The sequence below is a fragment of the Triturus cristatus genome, chromosome 1_1, assembly GCF_964204655.1.
Source record: "Triturus cristatus chromosome 1_1, aTriCri1.1, whole genome shotgun sequence".
Classification (NCBI taxonomy): Eukaryota; Metazoa; Chordata; class Amphibia; order Caudata; family Salamandridae; genus Triturus; species Triturus cristatus.
In genome coordinates this window covers 905,046,243-905,067,164 of record NC_140579.1, presented here as the reverse complement: position 1 = coordinate 905,067,164, position 20,922 = coordinate 905,046,243, and positions in this window count along the sequence as shown.

Genomic DNA, 20,922 nt, shown 5'->3' with positions numbered 1-20,922 from the left:
TTACTTATTAGATGATTTGCTACACCATTGATTGATTCTGGACGTTAGTAATTCCACGTTCAAAATGAAAATTCAAGTAGGTTTTACATAAGCCATGTCTCGGACTTTGTTGTCATACTCTATCATTCTGCTGGCACTACTATGCTTTCACCACGCGGTGTCACCGGCACGCTTCTGCAGCTACCCTTGTGCATTGGTGTATTGAAGATGGCTGGTGTCCATTTCCCTTTCGAACGACTTCATGGCCACTTGTAATGGTTTAATAACTCTTGTAACAAATGATAGACTTGGTTTACATCTTCAGTCAGTCATTTAGTATTGTGGCATCAGAACTCTCGTAATTTGTGCATAACCAAATAGATATTCTCCTGCCCCGGTCTTCAGGCACCAGTTACCATTGTAGTGTTTTTATGATTGTCACAGGCGTCCGGTTTACACTATTTGCACACCCCACTCACGTTTGCTTAATACGTCTTTTTAGCAAACTCCAGATATTTTGAGAGGAAAACCTGCTCTCTTTACAAGAACGAATGTTTAAAAGAAGCAAAACATTTTGCTGCACCTGTGTATGTATATATATATATAAAATGTAAATATGCTCTTTTGTACGAGGATATATATGTATTTAAAATGTTTTACCTCTATTGCCCTGCAAGAGATGCAAGCAGTTTCACAATTATGGCTAGCCAAATAAACATCTTTTTTACAATACCATGTAATTAATACCTGCCCTCCCTTTGCTCTCGTCCATTTCATTCTGTGAACAGTTGCAATATATATCTGTAGCAAATGGCGATAAACTGGGGTGCCAAATGGAAGCCGTGAACACCATGCATGAACCTTCAGTTAATTATGCACCTATGTAACCTGCCCTGCTACCAGACCCGACTAACCCACTGTGATGTTTTGGTGGTGAGCCGCTCAACAAAACATGTTCTGTTTTTCCCCATCACTCCAAAATCCGGTCCTTGGTACACGCATACAATCTCCACATTGGTTATGCGTGCCTCTGTTCCGATGCCATCACGCTGCAGTGCCAACATGGACCAACAATGCCTCCGTATAGATGACAGAGTAGGGATACCGGTGGTAATGTTGGGTGTGCTCACATTTGCACTGGGCTTGCACGTCATTGCTTGTTTTCTTTTACACCATCTCATTTGAAGACGAAGGCGACAAAAATAATGTGACAAGCCGAGCACATGACACCGCAGCAGTGCACTTGGCTACAGTCTCATGAACTCACCAAGCAGCTGTGACCGCTGGGGGAAAGTTTACCGTCTATACTGTGAAAAAGCCTTTTAGATGGGAGAAGGTGGAATGGTTGGGCAAATGGCTCGGATCTCGATCGGAAATGCAGAATCGAAACACCCAGTAACTTGAGATACACTTCCTGTGGCACGTGCCTCCTTTTCTCTGTATCAGGGACATTAAACACTGGCATTGGGAGACGTTCCCGCCCCACGAGAACAATCCCCTTTAGCAGAATAATCACCTTCACTGCAATGGCCAATCCCCTTTAGCAGAATAATCACCTGTACTACAATAACCAATCACCTTCAGTAGAATCAGCACCTTCAGTGCAATGGCCAATCCCCTATAGCAGAATAATCACCTTCACTACAATGACCAATCACCTACAGTAGAATAATCACCTTCACTCCAATAAATCAATCACATTCATTGGAATAATAACATTCACTCCAATAACCCATCATCTTTTGTGGAATAAGCACCTTCGCTCCAATGACCAATCCACTTTAGCAGAATAATCACCTTTACTACAATAACCAATCACCTTCAGCTACAATAACCAACCACCTTCAGTAGAATATGTACCTTCACTGCAATGACCAATCCCCTTCACTAGAATGGCCGTCTCGCCATGTGTGCCGCCACCAGACAATGGAAGGATGGACCTGCCTCTTTAGACAGCCTAGTTGGAAAAGGCCGTCCCCTGGAGTAAACCTTAACTACCTCCAAACCCAGGGCACGAGTCGGGGGTACATGTGGGTACACAGCGTCCACCCACTATTTTCACAGGGTGGACGCCATCCAACTTGCAAGAAGTGGGCTTCACTGAAATATGCTGAACTTGTCCCGGTGTAATTTTCAGGTACATTAAACAGCACGCCGGAACCTTGCCTACTTTCTTTCAGAGCAGCACCGTGCAGGCGGTGAGCGGGCTCTCGTATTTCAGACTCCAGCGGGGCCCATAACAAAGGCCGCATTTAAATGGCCATCCGGGCTCCATTTGGTCCACTAGATTGGTTGGGAGCAATCTGAGCGACACACCTAGATGCAAGGGAGGGGAAACGATGGCAGCTTGTTACCTCTTCAAAAATAATTTAGAGAGCCCTGCTTTTCACTTTGTTTAACCCCTGTATATAAGAGCTATGAATGCACTGTAAGAATGTCAAATGTGCTGGTCTGTTCCAGTATTTACACAAATAACTTTTAATAACCATTATTTTATTTTTTTATAGGCACTAATCATCCCAATGCAGGGAGTCGGAGCGCTATACATCGCACACACATGCACATTATACATTGACAATAAATTGTATACAATTGTAAATCAATGTACATGATGTGTTACATAAGACAGTTAGGGTTACAAGGTGTAGGAGTCACGTCCTTTATAGCTCTCTGTGCTATATTAGAAGGATTACAATCTATGAACTGCAAGGAACAAAATGATCTGTATTAAAAAACAGTAATCCATTTACCTAGCTACATAAAATAAAAATCTGAAATCTGCATGTTAGATGATGTGCTTTGCAGGAGACACGTAAACCCACAATGCTACTTTAATTCAAAACTGGGACTAGAGAAAACACAGGTCTCTCCAGGAAACATGTTACCCTCCAAAATTACCTTACCATGATTATTGTTCCTTGGGATTTACTGTGCACACAAAGATCTCTGCAGCAGGTGCCTTAACCCCATAAGGTATTTAAAAATGCAGACTTTGCAACCAATTAAAGAGAATATATTTACTGCCACTTTCCTTGTTGTCAATTTCTTTGTGACAGAGTTTTTACAAAATAAATGTGTAAGTTGAGGCCCACATTTTGCGTCGGGGGGATGTGTCACTTGTTTGGCACAACCCCAACGCAAACTCATTTGTTACAACTTGTAATGTACTCATATGTACTCATGATAGACTTGCGAAACATATTTGTGAGGTGTTCAGATCTGATGTCACGCCTTGTCATGTCACTTCCTGTGAGGTCATGGGTTGTAATGCCACTTCCTGTGATGCAGCGCCGTGTTGTCGCACTATGTCAAGCACCATGATGTCACTTGCATACTGCCTAACTTGGTTAGCCCCCCTCACTTCTTTTTTAGGTCTCGCCTGGCTATCGCGTAAGCGATCGCTCAGCGAGACTTATGGAGGGGCTTCAGAAAATGCTCCCAAAGGCTTCCCAGGCGGATCGGGTGGCGGTTACGCGCACAACCACGCGCATTCCATTTGCCACCAGCTACTTCCTGCGCGTGCGCCGCCTCACGCATTCAGAGAGATTAAGTAAGGGGCACAAGACCTTAGGAATGCGGTTTATGGCCAGTGCATGTGAGGCATTCAAGCGCGAAGCTGGCATCTGGCATCGGACTTGAATGCAGCAGACTGCTTTCGCCAGCGCGCGCTCGGCCTCACTTCCTGCATCCCCTCTTACAACAATTAACTTTCGTTATAACTCCCACCCCATATGCTCGTTCCCTCCCACCCTTCCTTTGATGTCCGCTTTTCTTGTTGTTTACAAACCACGCCACACACTGCTGCACTCCTCACACTGCTGCACGCCGCACACTGCTGCACGCCGCACACTGCTGCACGCCGCACACTACCGCACGCCACACATTACCGCACGCCACACACTGCTGCACGCCGCACACTGCTGCACGCCGCACACTGCTGCACGCCTCACACTGCTGCATGCCACACACTGCTGCACGCCACACACTGCTGCACGCCACACTGCTGCACGCCACACACTGCTGCACGCCACACACTGCTGCATGCCGCTGCACGCCACACACTGCTGCACGCAGCACACTGCTGCACGCCACACACTGCTGCACGCCACACACTGCTGCATGCCGCTGCACGCCACACACTGCTGCACGCCACACACTGCTGCATGCAGCACACTGCTGCACGCAGCTGCACGCCACACACTGCTGCACGCCACACACTGCTGCATGCCGCTGCACGCCGCACACTGCTGCACGCTGCACACTGCTGCACGCCGCACACTGCTACATGAAACACTGCTGCACGCCACACACTGCTGCACGCCACACACTGCTGCACGCCACACACTGCTACACGCAGCATAATGCTACACGAAACACTGCTGCACGCCACACTGCTGCACGCCGCACACTGCTGCACGCCGCACACTGCTGCATGCCACACTGCTTCACACTGCTGCATGCTGCACGACACTGCTGCACACAGCACACTGCTGCACGCCGCACACTGCTACAAGAAACACTGCTGCACGCCGCACACTGCTACACGCCGCACACTGCTGCACGCCACACACTGCTACACGCCGCACACTGCTGCACTCCACACACTGCTGCACTCCACACACTGCTGCACGCCGCACACTGCTGCACGCCGCACACTGCTGCACGCCGCACACTGCTGCACTCCACACACTGCTGCACTCCACACACTGCTGCACTCCACACACTGCTTTTCTGCGAGTTTATGCTACTGACATTGTAAATGACAATGCCTTTTATTTGTTTTAAAACCAAAACATAAATAAAAGGCATTGTAATTTTACAATGCCAATAGCTCAAACTCTTATAAATGCGAGACCTATTGCATTGCAAATGCTTGTTATTGATTTGTATCCTGCAGTTTGAGGAGGTGTTGATTGCCCCTGGGGTTCCAGCCATCCTCAGGATATTGTATAACAATCTGACAACCAAATGGAAAGCAATTATTTGGTTTTCTAGTTCAAAATGCTAATCATTTCCAAAGATCTGCTGTATGCATTGGCATGCTGAGTCTATTTATTTTACAAGTGTACTTGACCATTGTATAGACTACTTGGAAAAATTGATTGTTTTATCTGAGATCCGTTACTTGCCTTTGATAGAACTTGCAGTTCAAAAGAGCTGATTACATTTCCGCAACTATACAAAGCCACGGATTCTGTAAACCTTTCCCATTACCTGCAACACTAATACCTCTTTAGTGAATACAGTTAAAATGCACGCATTGATTTACTATGTGCACAGAAATGGTTGCTTGCTTTTTTCAAAATTGCCATCTTAAGTCCCCAGTTTAAAAAAATATTTCTACCTTGCTCCTGGTAAGGAAGTAATGCAGCAACTGAGTCCAAATGTTCTCAAATGAAACAGATAGAGGTGATGTTGACCTTATTAAGCCTGAGCTTCATATCCAATTTTAATAGAGACATTAGGCTCCAAATTCTATTCTTTTTCCTATAGAAACAAAAGTTCTGACATATACCAATTCTGACAAAAAGTACAGATAAAAAGTAGCACCGTTGGCAGTGTAATTAAATAAGCCCACTTCTCCAGTATTGAATCTAGCTAAGATTCACATGCTTGAATCTTCATGGTCATCGACATGGGAGTCCGACGGTAAATATACCAAGCAGTACTAAGGAGGGGGCACCAGCCAAGATGGCCCCATAATCTGAGAGCTCCTTGGAGGCCCTCTCATATCCGTCCTTTATTTGACAATTATCTGCCCGGACCTGATGATCAGGACACCCCGGATGTCCCGATAGTGAAATACGCCCCAGAATACTCCAACATCGATTGTGTTGGTGCGACAGAGACCACTGCATCAGGGGTTCTGGGGAGGTAGGAACATTTTCCATATCATTTGGGCATGTCCCAAAATACAACGTTATTGGAATGGAGTAACTCAGATCATGGCCAGGGTGGTGGAGCAGCAGGTCCCGATGAAGGCAGGATGGTATCTCCTGTGGGTGACGGGAGAAACAAACTGGCCCTCACACACTAAAACTTGGCTAATGCTGGCGTCAGGCATAGCTAGAAGAAACATAGCAAGAATGTGGGGAAGCGCTAAACTTCTTAGGATCAGGGACTGGGAGAATGACCTAGATTGGTGCCAACAAGCAGAGAAAATGGTATATTGGAGTAGAGGGTGCCCTGCTAAATGGGAAAAGATCTGGACCTCGTTGGCAAAATACAAAAACTAAAATAATACAAAGAGGGAGGAGGACAAGTACAAATGGGATGCTGTAATGTGCAACTGTTTGTGATATGTAATTTCCATTGCTTCATAACCGCCCGATGAAACCTTTGTCTGTGTTATTGTAAAGATGTACCAACGACTGTTTGATAAAAAGAAGTTATTAAAAAAAACAGTACTAAGGAAATTATTGTACAAAGCTTAAATAAGTGACATTGTCAACCAATTCACATCATATTCAGAAGAACAAAACCTCAGCCTATCAGGAATCAGCTCCTGAAGCACTCTTCCCCTCAGAGATCACCATACCTCAGATTTCTCAACACAAGTGTAAAAGTAGTATCAATGAGGTATTGTAGTTGGTGATCTCAAATCAGGGAGGAGGCAGGTCCGCATTTGAATCAATGAAAGATATCAATACCGGAGAACTACAATGTACAGGTGACTTGTTTTTTACCAGTATTGAATTTTTCATAAATTAACATGCTTGAATCAAAATAGCAAGCAGTTATCAAACTGACAGAACATTCTATCAGCCGAGGTGGGTAGCAGACATTGAAGGTGGAAGAGAAAATGTGAAAAGGCGCTCACCTGTATTAGATACACTTTATTGTTTGATTAATTAAATCATTACAATTTACAAACAAGCATTTACAATGCAACGGTCTCGGCATTGTTAAAGTTAGAGCTATTGGTATTGCTCATGACATTATTTTTGTTTATGTTTTTGTTTTTAAAACATTTAACCCCTTCTGTGCCCATGACGAGATAGTCTCGTCATGGAGCGCGGTTGCGCTGAGCCCATGACGAGACTATCTCGTCATGGACCCCGCCCGCTAATGAAAGGGCCGGCACAGGAGGGGGAAAGTGCGGGGCACTCAAGGGGTTAAAGAAACGGCATTGTTATTTACAATGTCAATAGCTTAATCACTCTGAAATGCGAGATTTATTATGCGAGCATTATTTGGGAAGTTTGGCAAATCCATAATTATGAGGAAAACGCTGCAGCTGCAGATTCGCAAAATGCCAGTGGCCCAGACTAATATGCATGAGTAGTATTTGGATTCCATGCCGTTCCATTCCAAGCGTTGCTGTTCTTTGCACCACAGCTGTAATTACATTGATTTTCTCTTTATTGTTGGAGCTCTGGGCCGGTGTTGTTGTAATGCAGGTCGGCTAGCACCGGTCCATCGCAGCTGAATAAACAAACCGAGAAAGGAGCGAGCGATGTTCAAATATTAGTCCCCTTCAGGCAGACGGGGAAGATTAGATATGAAACTGTGTCACCATAATATGGGCAGAGATTATGGGCAGATGTATTCTCTGAGACGGGATAAAAGGTGCTGCTTTCCTTCCGCGGAAGGAGCGCGTGGCTATTGTCTGGGCGCGTGACAGAAGGGTTAAAATGAAATTGGAATATAGTGCTCGCGCTAGCGTGGCTTAGCAGAGATTTGGGTAAGCCTCCGAGTAGCACACAAGGCTGTTTTGTGAGCGCCTGGCTCTGCCGAGGGACTGCAGCCGCCGCTGTCAGCGACTGCCAGGCGATGGAGCCAGGCCAGGAAACACAATGAAAGCGGAGTTTGTGTGAGCCTCGAGCTCTCTGCCCTTTCCCAGAGCGCACGCAGCAGAGTGCGGAGTGCGGCACGAGCCCTCGGCGGAAGCACAGGGGCGTGGCGCGGCTCTGAGGAGGGGGCCGCCGGACCCATGGCTTCAGCCTTCATGTGTGGCGTGGAGTACCTGCTCTTCAACGGCAGCCGCTTCGTGTGGAACCTGACCGTGTCCACGCTGCGGAGGTGGTACGCCGACCGGCAGGGGGGATGCGGGCACCTCCTGAGGACCTGGTGCGGGCTCAGAGAAGTTTACCAAGTAAGAACCAGGGGGCATTTAGAGGGTTACAGGCTGGCATGGCGAGAGGGCATATCGACAACTAATTACATATATCCACAACACTGCACCATCAGCAAGTACATTTATTGCACCTCCGCTGCTGACGCATGTATATTTACATCAAACTCCTTTTACCTCCACTCAGTGCCTTGCTGCAACAGAGCATCTTCGGTACCTCAGTACTTGCAGCGTTTTCTAAAAAGCATATTTCCAAGCAGTCATCGGAGACAGCCATGAACACCGCCGCCTTTCTCCGAGGTCAAGCAGAAATGCCTCGGAGAAACGCAGCGGCGTTTTCGGATTCGGGGGCGTGTTTTCTTTCTCTCCTCTTGCCATTGGCTGAAATGTTTACATTCCAGAGGAGAGAAAGAAAGTAAAAAACACGCCCCCGAATCCGAAAAAGACGGGGCTTGTTTGGAGAGACCATGCTCTTCTCCAATGGCTGACCAGTATTTCAGAGGCCGGCCAATGGAGAAGAGGTAAAAAAAAGGGGCGGGTTAAAGCCCCACTCCTAACATTAAATCTCGGCGCGAGACTGCGCAAGCGCAGCCTTCGAGCCGAGACCTAAAAAGGGACAAAGCTTAAAAACATTATTTAAATATTTTTCACTGGGCTCCTACCATCATTCTCATTAAAAATAAGACAGTAAAATTATTAATATAAAGGTTTTCTTCTAGGATAGGGTATCCTTCGCTTAAGTACAACTAGATGGTGGTATAGTATCAATAAATACAGTTAATAAAAATAGAGGTCACTTCTAAAAACAACAGATAGGCCACCAAACTTGAGGGAGTTCAACGTAGTGCAAAAGCAATGAAACATATTTATGGGCCGATGAGGAGTCAGGGAGTGTTAAGCAGCTGGCAGGCTTACAGATGCATGATCCAACAATTCAGCCATAATTTGCTGAATGGGTTCTCTAAGTCAAGTTTAACTTAATCCGTGTTATGGCCTCCCAAATTTAAAGTAAAATTCAGAGTTACAACAATTAATAGTCAATAACAAATTGTTGGTGCCACGTCCTTCCCTCAGCCGCACAACTTACAAATTCCACGGGACCTTTAACAAGATTCTGCTGTTATCAGGGGGGCACAGGCATCTATATAAAAGATGGATTCAGGTTCCATGTTGTGAGGCTGGGCCAGGGTACACCAGTTTTACTGGAAAGCAGCTTTAAAGAAGTACTCTTGTTATGACCACCTATGTTTGTTACCTAGTTTTGACACAGGACCTGGGATTTCTGATTAAGCTTGCGATATGAAAGATGGGTGAAGAGTGTAAAGCTGATGTTTAAAGCTGTGTTCTCCGGGCTCAATGCTGGGATGATACCATGCTTACAAGACCGGAATCCCAATCTGTTCCACTCAGGCCTTAGTTTTGTCCATGCAAGGACAACATGCTGGGCAGAGATACAACATGCTCCTCAGACTCGACCGATACCCTGCAACCCCTGCACAGAACCTTGTCTGATGGGTGACGCCAAAGGGTTAGATGTTTCAAAAAGTGCCACTCCCCCGGTCTTAGTGCCATGAACCTCTGTTTTAAATACAAGGGGTATTTACAAGCTAGGTATGATGGAAGAGAGGCCAACTGATACGAGTTGATTACTGCCCATGTGGGCTTGCGTTTGGCCAGGGTCACCTTGTCAGAAGCGTCGTAACACAATTGGGTGCGCTTTTTGATACTTATTTTAAAAGCTGCGTTACTTGGGTTAAGGTTCCAGAGGTCACTTGCTGATAATTGCTGCAACCATTTGTGAAAGAACCGACCGTGTGACCCGCCAGGATTGCAGGAGCTGATATCTAACGATAACAAAGACTCGAGGGAACCAGCTCTGGCCTGCCTTAACTTATGGCACATTTTTAAATAAGCACCTGCGCCTAGCATTTCGTAGTTTAGGAGGCCTAGATCTAATCAAATCTGAGCTGCAGATGCAGTTTTTGGCAGCTGAAGGTGCTTTTTATAGATCTTGCTCACATGTTGGTTAAGTATAGTACTGAGTTTACCAAGGGAAATTTCAAAGCTGTACGACAAAGTGGGGCCTATTTTAGCTCCCATGACTTCCAACATTGAAACTAGGCTCGGACCTGTCACCTCATTGAAATAGATGGCGAATTATGTCTTGACCCTGCGTCATTTTTCACTGTGGCCTCTAGACGGTAATGCTGGGTAAACGTATGCCTTGTACTCCTTATAGCAGCTTTGCATATGCCTGGCAGTCATAATCCAACAAACAGAGAAATCATGTTAGATACACCTTTGGTGAAGTGTGCTCTGACTTTTCCTTCCAGAGGACGTCCAGCCTTCTGGTGGCAAAAGACTATAGTCTCAGAAACCCACAGCTATTCTGTACCTCAACAGTGCATGTCCTTTCCTGGGAGGTACATAAGCTATCAAAGTAGGCCACTTTTTCTGAATGCTTTAGTTCTGTCAATATACAATTTGTGACATACTCTTGCTGAGAGTAGGAAGTGTTTTTTTCCTCTGCATTAGTAGGAATTTAGAAAAAATACCTAAGGACTATTGTTTCATCCAGATGACAGTCTAGTGAAACCTTCGGGATAAAATGAGGGTTGGTTCTCAAATGTCATCCCCGAGTTGTATGTGTGGTTCCTTTACAGTGAAAGCTTGGATCTCACTAATTCTCATGGAAAAAGTTAGGGCCAATAATAAAGCCATTTTTCAAGATGGGTGTTTTAAGATCTACTTTATGAATAGGTTCAGACGTGCTCTTCATCAACTGAGATATGACCGTATTTAGTTGTGTAGAAACTGGTGTGTTTTTAACTGGCCTGGTATCAAACTTAGCAAGGAGATTTAAAAAAAAATGTTTATCCCTCGACCTCGGATTCATATTCCTTGGTTTAAGTACATCACGGTCTCCTTTCAGAACCTAGGTAGGGGAGACTTATTTAGTACCCCAGAAGGGATATGTAAAGCTGATTACAAATGGGTGAAAGAGTATTTTTTCAGACAGAGGCTAATGGACAGAGAAGGGATTGCATTAGCAAAGTCCTTTGCTCAACAACATATTCTGTTGAAGGCAGTGTTAACTACAGAGGAATACCTTCTCATTGTTAAAAGTAGGCATGATCGTTTTCTGTTAAACAGGTTTCGATTGGATTGATTGACATTTTTGCTAGCTTATCCTCAGGGCAGGAACAGGGGTCACAAACTCACATCCTGCGGCTGCAGCAATAGGGGTCCGCAGGATACCCTGCATTTTACTATGTTCTGTAGCTTTGATGCGATGCCTTAGAAGGCGGATATTGTTCCCATTTTAAAAAGGGCAAATTTCTCCCAAGTTAGACAGGCTCTTATGTTTTTACAGATGCTCTCTGGAGACATTATTTTTAATGTACTCAATTTCTTGTAAGTTGCTGTAAGGTTGAGGAACAGTGGTAAATAGGGATCCTACAAGAATTGAGGTGATTATCACCTTTTAAAATGTACTGTATTAGCTGTGTTTGCACTTGCAGAATTGTTTTTATGGCAGCTTACTACTTTATGTATCTTTTTATCTGTATTTAATGATGTTAAATGTTATCTGATGTATTGTTTCATTGCACGTGTTTTTATGTATTTTTCTTCTTAAAAACTAATAAAGCTAGCTTTGATTTGAACAGGACGATAAGTCCTGCAAAGGCCTTTCAGAAACCCCTTTACAGTCTACTAGATCAAGGCAACAACTATCTCCTAAAGTGTGAAACTACTCCCAAGTGTACTTTGAAAGAAGCATAAGAAAGGCCCACATGTGCTAGGTGTAACAAATATGGCGAGGTGGAGGGTGTCTTCTCATTCCACTACTAACATTGTTCTGAACTTCCACAGATCTGAACTTTTGCACAGAATAAATTAATTCACCGGCATGTCCCGAGTGTTTGTATGGGCCTAATTTACGCTGGGGCAACAACTCTTTATCATTGTAATGTTTATTGAATTCAGATTTAACTCGTCTCTCTCGTTCTAATATCATGGCATTCAATATTCTCTTTCAGCATGCCTCATTTTGTTCCTTTATCTAATCCATTCACTCTCTTTTCACTCGCTTGCTGTTACCACCTTACTCACATCCTGTACCACTTGCCTCTTTTTCCTAGCTGCTTTCTTGCTCCTTTCCAGTCTCTCCCTCAGTCACTTTCAGGTTCTCCTTTGTGCAGTAAGAGTTTCCCTCGCACTCTACTGTAGCCTTTACAGCTCTCTCTCCTCTCCATCTGCCTTTTCACCCTCTTCACTCCTCTGCCTTTTCTCCCTTCGCCTGTCTCTTCCTAGACTCTTTGTCTTTTACATTTGTTTCCCATCTCCTCCAGTCTCTCGTTATTTTGCTTTTAAGATCGCAATATCATTGGCTCTTTCTCCTCTCTTCTAACCTGTACATCCAGCTCCCTTACTTTGTCATTCTCTTTCACTTGCTCCCAATCTCCTCACTCTTTCAACTTCTCATCAGCTTGTCCTTTACCCTGTAACTTTTGTCAGTGTGTCCTTCACTCTTCCCTTCTGGTCTCTCCCCTCTCCTTCGTTCTGCGTCCTTCAGACTGTCCCCCTTTCACATTATTTCTTCGCTTGCCTCTACCGCCGTGCTGATTACTTTTCTCACCTCCCCCTCCCTGTCTCTTGCTCTCTATCGCTCCTCCTGTCTCGCCTCACTGTTCAGCCTTCACCCTGGCTCCCATACTTTCAGGCTTTCACAGAATACTCTCCTATTTCACCTCAATTCTCTCTTCCATTCTTTCCCTACCTTCTCCTGAATGCCTCGCCAGTACTCACATCTGGATGTCATGTTGGCTGTGTCACCTATAGCCGCTGCTCTTCTGTTAAATTTATAGTTTCAATCTCTATTTTTTAGTCTCGCCTGCGACAGCACATGTGCTGCTTGCGCTCTTGCTTGTGAGGGGTATTGTTTACAGTAGAGGACTTGAAGCCCACCCAATGTTTACCATTTATTAGCTACATTGTCACTCTTTTTTTGCTACCTCCTAATTTGGCCAGCGTGTCTTGCATCAGATTGATTTAGTTTAATTAGTGTCTCTTTGCTAATCGCGCTGTGATTGAGGTATAGGTTTCAGGCCACTTCTTCTGTTTCTATTTCTCGGGGGGCTTCCTCCATTCGTTCTATTTTCGAGCACATTTCTGGACAGTGTTTATTTACACCCACATCTTTTGGCTTACTCGTTCAGCTAAAAAACCTTACGTTTTTAACGTGGGTTGGATTAAGGCCTTATAATGTAAAAATGCTACACTAACAACACCTTTACATCTTCATGATGCTGCCGTCCGCACATCTATTTTCATTGCCATTCATGCACTTTAGCCTCATACCTTTGCATTGATTTTAAGGTTGGTTCCTTGTTTAAGTTCCTTCCAACCACAACTGCACTACTCTTCATCACTCTACGTTACTCCACTTTGCGCCACTCCACTCCACTCTACTCCATGCCCCTCGACTCCACCCTATGCCACTCCACTTGACGCCACTTCATGCTACTCCACTCTACACCACTTCCCTCCACATAATGTCTCTCTACTCTCTGCCACCCCACGTCACTCTACACCACTGTACACCAGTCTACTCTATGTAACTCCATTTTTCTGTACACCACTCTACTCCATGCCACTCTACTCTAAACTACTTCACTCTACACTACTTCACTGTACCCAGTGCCTCTGTACTCCTAGCAAACCGTTCTACTCAACACCACTCTGTGCCAATCTACGAAACTCCAGTTTATGCCACTCCACTCTCCCTCCATTCACCCACCACCACCCAACCACCCACCTAGCCCTAACACTAAGTTCCTGTGAGCCCCAGGGTGAGTACTCTCTGATTATTCACGTTTGTATAAACTTGATATTTGATTGCCTTTTACATTTTAATTGATCTGTAGGGGGGACAAGAAAACATGGGGGTAATTGCATTGTGTGGCATGCTTTTAATAAAGCAATTTACAAAGGCTGACAATCCGGCTTCGAAGACTGGTTGTCTGGGCTTTCCTTCCTCATCATGTGTTTGTCCCGTCGAAGGAGCGTGGCTTTATTATTTGTCTTTACACTGCTTACTTTTCAGATACTTAGATTTTTATTTTTCGTTAAGCAGTCCATGAGAGTGCATATGTTTTCCAGCTGTCTGCCTCATCCACTTCTCTTTGTCCTTCCTCCGTGCTCCTTGTTACCCTCACCTGTATCCATCTCCTCCACGCCCTTCGGGGTAGTGCTTGCCCTTGTCGGCTTCCCCCCCACATTGCTTTCTTTCCTATGTGCTTCTCCCTGTTCAATGTTGTAAATTCTCTCTCTTCTGTGTTGTGTACTTCTCCCGCTGCCTTCTGTATTGCCTCTGTATTGCCTCTGACCCTATCCTCCATGGTCCTTCGCCCCACCAGCAATCTCCTTGTTGCTTCCATGACACGCTCTCATTATTTCTCCCCTCCACCCACTTTTTACAAAAAAACGCTTTGCCATTAACTTTTTTCTTTATTTACCAATCCAACTTTGATCAGTAAATAAAAGTAAAAAATTAAACCCCACACATTTTGTAGGCACGTGTATGCCTGGTGTACATGCCTACAAAATGGCAGTGCTGCTACAGTTGCATCATAGCACCATTGGGGTGGGGGGAGGGTTCTGTTTGTTTTTTAGTATTGCTAAAAACCATTGACACAATTCAATAGTTCCCAAAGGCGAGACCTATTGGCTTTCCCAGTGCTTGTGTTTAAATAGTGTGTCTGGTTGATTTAACCCGTGATCTGTGGATTTATTTAGCACTGTTCATTATTTCACTCAACAGAATTGCAAGAAAAAACCCACTGTCCTTTAGTGTCCAATGGGGTAGAGAAAAAGATATTAGTTTAGTTAGTGACTGAATTGCACTCTGTGAGAAAGTTAGAGTTCAAATCCCACATTACGAAATTGTGTGACCTTAGTCAAATAACTGTATTTCACTTTGTCCTACTTTCCTTAATCTCTATATTTAAGAGTTCCTTCAAGTAATTCAGTTCAATATGGGGCCTATCCAAAAACCTCTCTTGTATGCTTTAATAGACTGTAATGTTGTTCCGTCTGTAACAATAACGTTGCTGGGGGCGTGGCTAAGATAGCGACCGGAGCAGTCGCAGTTTAGTGAGCTTCGGAGCTGCCCGTTCAAATAATCCTTAACTATCCTGCTCGCTCGAGACTGAACGACGATTAAAACAACAGCCAGCATCGCCGCGACAGCCGGTAGTAAGCAGTGGGGAGCGGAGCGGACCTTCGATGCCCCAGGGACGGATCGGCAATGCCGGACGTACACAGCTGCTGGTCGGATTGAGGGGTGAGGCCTTCAGGGAGATCGAGGCACCCGCCACAACGGTGACCGGAGTCCTACTAGGGTGTCCAACTGTCCGTAAATTTCACAGACAGTACGTAATTCTCACCCTTTGTCCGTTGTCCGTGACAATATCTTTAACAGACGCCATTTGTTCGTAATTCTGCTGATTTTTGGTGACCGTCAATAATTTTGTGGCTTTCACTGTTCAATGATTGCCCAAGACGTTATGTGGAGAACCTAGGATTGACTTAAAAGCCTTCACCAATCTTAGTGCTCCAGGCTCCACTGCAGGACTGTTTTCATTGGCACCGATGCTTCAGGTCCAATGAGAACAGCTTTAGGGCACCACCCTTACATTACTTTAGTACGTGCAGAAGCACGCTTTAGGTTTTAGTTTTGTGTTTGTAGGGTCCAACTCCGGCATTTTTAGGTCTCGCCGGCGTAGGCTGCGCGCATGCCTCAATCTTAAGGTATACAACAAACAAATGATGGACGGAATGCTGACAATGCAGACCTTATCCCCCAGTCAAGAGATCTGGGTTAAATCCATCGTTCTTTTGCCCACTACGCCACCCCAGTTCAGACATGGCCATATGCAAATCAGTCTTGACCCTGTGCCTCATGGGAACAGTCCAGCCCGAACTGCCAAGCCATGTCTTCCCTGGACCGGAATCAAGCATCCTAGGACCGGTTTCTGGCTATCAGCCAGGATAGCTTGACTCCAGTGGCGTAGTGAGCATGGGTCCCACGTCTGGGAATACCCATCCCACTTAGGGCGAAAAGCGTTACAACAAACAAATGATGGACGGAATGCTGACAATGCAGACATTCTCCCCCAGTCAAGAGATCTGGGTTAAATCCATCGTTCTTTTGCCCACTACGCCACCCCAGTTCAGGCATGGCCATATGCAAATCAGTCTTGACCCTGTGCCTCATGGGAACAGTCCAGCCCGAACTGCCAAGCCATGTCTTCCCTGGACCAGAATCAAGCATCCTAGGACCGGTTTCTGGCTATCAGCCGTCATCAGCCAGGATAGCTTGACTCCAGTGGCGTAGTGAGCACGGGTCCCACGTCTGGGAGTACCCATCCCACTTAGGGCGAAAAGCGTTACAACAAACAAATGATGGACGGAATGCTGACAATGCAGACATTCTCCCCCAGTCAAGAGATCTGGGTTAAATCCATCGTTCTTTTGCCCACTACGCCACCCCAGTTCAGACATGGCCATATGCAAATCAGTCTTGACCCTGTGCCTCATGGGAACAGTCCAGCCCGAACTGCCAAGCCATGTCTTCCCTGGACCGGAATCAAGCATCCTAGGACCGGTTTCTGGCTATCAGCCGTCATCAGCCAGGATAGCTTGACTCCAGTGGCGTAGTGAGCACGGGTCCCACGTCTGGGAATACCCAACCCACTTAGGGCGAAAAGCGTTACAACAAACAAATGATGGACGGAATGCTGACAATGCAGACATTCTCCCCCAGTCAAGAGATCTGGGTTAAATCCATCGTTCTTTTGCCCACTACGCCACCCCAGTTTAGACATGCCCATATGCAAATCAGTCTTGACCCTGTGCCTCATGGGAACAGTCCAGCCCGAACTGCCAAGCCATGTCTTCCCTGGACCGGAATCAAGCATCCTAGGACCGGTTTCTGGCTATCAGCCGTCATCAGCCAGGATAGCTTGACTTCAGTGGCGTAGTGAGCACGGGTCCCACGTCTGTGAATACCCATCCCACTTAGGGCGAAAAGAGTTACAACAAACAAATGATATCAGACAGCCCGAGGAGGCACTTCCGATATTGCTTAGGGTGCTGGTTTCCTTCGGGGCGATTTCCGGTCTCTGAATTAACCAACAGAAAACAATACTGTTTCCGCTGGGAGCCCTTGCACGAGGAAGTCCTCAAGATCTTCCGGACGTCGCACTGGACTTGAAATGTGGATACTTTAGGTACTTGGATATACAGGTAGCCCACCAGCTGGAGGCCCAATTTGACCTCAATATGGGCAGGGTTCTTACAAGACTGAAAGCGTAGATACAATTCTGGAATAAACTCCCCCTCTCAATTATGGGTAGAGTGGCACTATCCAAAATGGTGCTGTTGCCCCCCCTGCTTATATGTCCTACAGGACTCTTTCTTCAGAATTCAAAAACCAACGTTCGATATATTAAATAGCCTTTTTTTTATCCCTGGTGTGGGCTGGAGGTCGAAGTAGAGTAAAGCTGGAAATACTCAAGCAGGACATGAATGCAGGAGGCCTTGAATTACCTGACCTTTGGTTATACTACTTAGTGAGTTTGCTACAATACACGGCTCAATGGTGCATGGAGGAACGTATGGTACACAAGGAACTATTGGGTGACTGGAATCAGGGGACGCAATTGCACAGATATCTCACGTTGGGATCAAGGATCCCAAAAACCGCCCCTCAAATAATCTGACAGGTTACAGAAGCCTGGGAGTAGGCTGTGAGGCTGGTTCTATGCAGGGCGCCATATGCAAATGCGTTTCCATTTCGGTGGTTGAAGGGGTTTCAAAACATCCAGGATACAATGGATATCTCCAAGTGGTATGAGGGAGGATGCCAAAGGGCAGGGGATCTATACCAGAATGGGACCTTTCTCAGTTTTGACGAGGCACAAAACTTGTTTCAGGTTCCGGCAACTCATTTCCTGCAGTATGCAAAGGTCTCCCGAACCGTCAGGGAGATATGGACCACATTCCCGGAAGAGCCGCAGGAGTCATACACACTCTTAACACTCCTAGATCCGGGCTCCAGCCGAGGCTTGATTTCGCGCAAATACGCGGCGATGAAGGAAGACCGGATAACTAATATGTCAGCCGTTAGGGGGAGGTGGGATTACATCTGCAGGAGCGCCCTTCTGCATCCTCAGCCTGGCGTTCTGGGCAGTCATCTTGTCTGTGATCTCCGTTACTATTGATTGAGTGGTGATTTCCATCTGCAGCTCGCTGACTGTTTGTTCTGTAGCCAAGGAGCGATCCGCAACAATGCGGAGATCAGCCCGCAGCAGTACAATGTCCAGCGAGACCGCATCTATTTTTACCTGGACTGTTGCGCTAGATGCCTCAATTGCTGCAAGTATCTGAGTTCCGGTTCCGTCGACTCATCCCCCACTGATTTAGTTCATGGCAAATCCGACCTCGGGGGGACTCCCTGTGCAGTATAATGGTCCATTTTCATATGCTGTGCAGTTCATTGGGGCCTGTCCTTGCCTATGTTTGCAAACCAGTATCTTATTGTGAGGGACTACACTGCAGGTTCGCCCCTCGTGGTCATGCAGGAATCTAGTTAATGTTCCGCAGCTCACCCCAGCATGGGTGGGTCTACAGGGCACCAGAACCATCGTCGCCACGAGGCGCCCCTGCGTTTGCGCTCTGCCTCTGTTTCAACTAATGGTGTATTTGACTGCGTTTGTAATGAGGCTTCAGCATGTTTATTTGGGTCGCCTGGGGGAGCAGGACCAGGGCCCCACAGTACAATTTCTTCCACCCTCCTCACGTATTCTTATTGTAGTGTCTTAGATTTGAGTCCAGTGCGGGGCCCCAATATGGTTCCCCCCTGTGCCTCTGTTAGGGGGATCGGTGTTGTTTGCTCCTCAGGACCTTTCTAGCCCCAGAATCTTCACTGAGCCAGGCCTGTAGTGTTGGCGACGTGGGCCTAGAAATCAAGGGGGGGCCACAACACACGTGTTTTCAACTGGTGGCTAGAACACTGCCTGCCACGCCCGGCGCTCCGGGCTCTTTATTACCTTACACCACGTGTCTCCTCCCTGGACGTCAGCCACGTCCACTGGAGGCACGTTAGCAGGGGGACATGCTTTCACTTTGGCCAGGGACCCCCACAACAGTGGAAGGGTCCACCTGGCAACACTACATTCCTCCTTTACCCACAACTAGAAAAACCTGGAAACAACAATAAACATAGCGACCATGGCCACACATTTCTTTTAGAGTCTCTAGCACAGTCTCTGCAGGTTTCCAGACACAACATCAACAAAGAACAGTCTTACTTGGTCTTGGCGCAGCTCACTTCGGCTTCGGGAGATGACAGCGGGCCACAAAGTCTCGGTATCTCTGGGATGGCTGCGGGCATGGGCGTAGGTGATACCTGCCCTGGCTGCGCCCTTCGGGAGGGGTGAGACGCATGTCCTCTGAACAGTCTGCGCCTGCTCCGTGGGGGCGGTTCTGTGTTTCTTGCGACTCCTGACCTCCTTGGGCTGAGGCGGTCGGGGCGCTCACCTCTTCTTCGGCGCTGCGGGGAGTCACTCCTGCTGCCGCTGGTTCTTGTTCCGTGGCCCTCCTGGGGCTCGGGTGCGCCATTGGCTAGTCGTCTTCCTGCTCGGGACACTCTTCCTCTCCATCGTCCGGGACCTTCTTGAAGAACGATACGTTTCTTGTGACCTCTTCACCATTCCTGGCCGCCGTGACCAGAGTTCCGCTGACTCGCGTGACTGTCCAAGGGTCCAGCTCGAAGGGCAGTCGGAGCTTTCCCCCGGGGTGGCGGTCTTTCACCAGCACCCGGTCACCCACTTGGATGGGGCTGTCGGCCGCTCTCCTTCTCCGTGATGCTTCGCGATTAGTTTTTGTCCTTTATTCCATGGACCGGTTGGGCGGGGTTGGTGCTGACGCCCACCGGGGATGGTGTGGAATAGTGTCGGTGACCGTTCTGCCAAAACAGAGGCGGCTCGGAGAAATCCCCGTGGTGCAGTGGGGCGTCACTCGGTACTCCCTTAGAAATTGGTAGAGGGCTAGCTCTATGCTCTGGCCGTCTGCCAGTGCGATTTGAATTGTCTTGTTTAAAGTCCTTATTAGTCTCTCGACTTCTCCATTAGCTTGCGGCCACCTTGGGGTTATGCGTCGGTGTTTGATGCTGTGTGACTACAGGTACTCTGCCAGCTCGGTGCCATTGAACGGGGGCCCATTGTCCGTGCGCAGCTCCCCGATGAGGCCGTGGGTGGCAAGTATCTTTTCCAACTTGGGGACCACTTCTGCAGCGGCTGTCGAGGACAGGAGCTCCACCTCGGGGTATCGCGAGAAATCGTCCACCACTACCAGCATGTACTTCCCTCCGGGGAGGCTGCCGAAGTCTGCGCTGGCTCGCTCCCATGGAGCCGTTGGGCCTTCCTCCGTGATTATAGGTGCTGGAGGGTTGGGTAGGCTGGTCGCTAGGCACACGGTACACCGCTGGACGATTGTCTCCACCACCCTGTCGAGGCCGGGGAACCAGAGCTTGCTCCGGAGGCGGTTCTTCGATTTCACGAGGCCTTGGTGCGCGCCGTGCGCCAGAAGGGCTGCCTGTTGGGTGAGGCAGCTAGGTAGTACCAGGCGGGGCCCTCTCAGGAGGCATCCTTCCGGGGATACGGACAGTTCGTTCCGGACTTGATGTAGGGCTTTAAGGGTTGCTTGGGCATCCGATGTGCGGAACGACGCTGGGCTTTGGAGGTCTTTCCAGTTGCCTGACGTGACGGCTTGGATGGCGATCTGGAGACAGTCATCATCTTTGG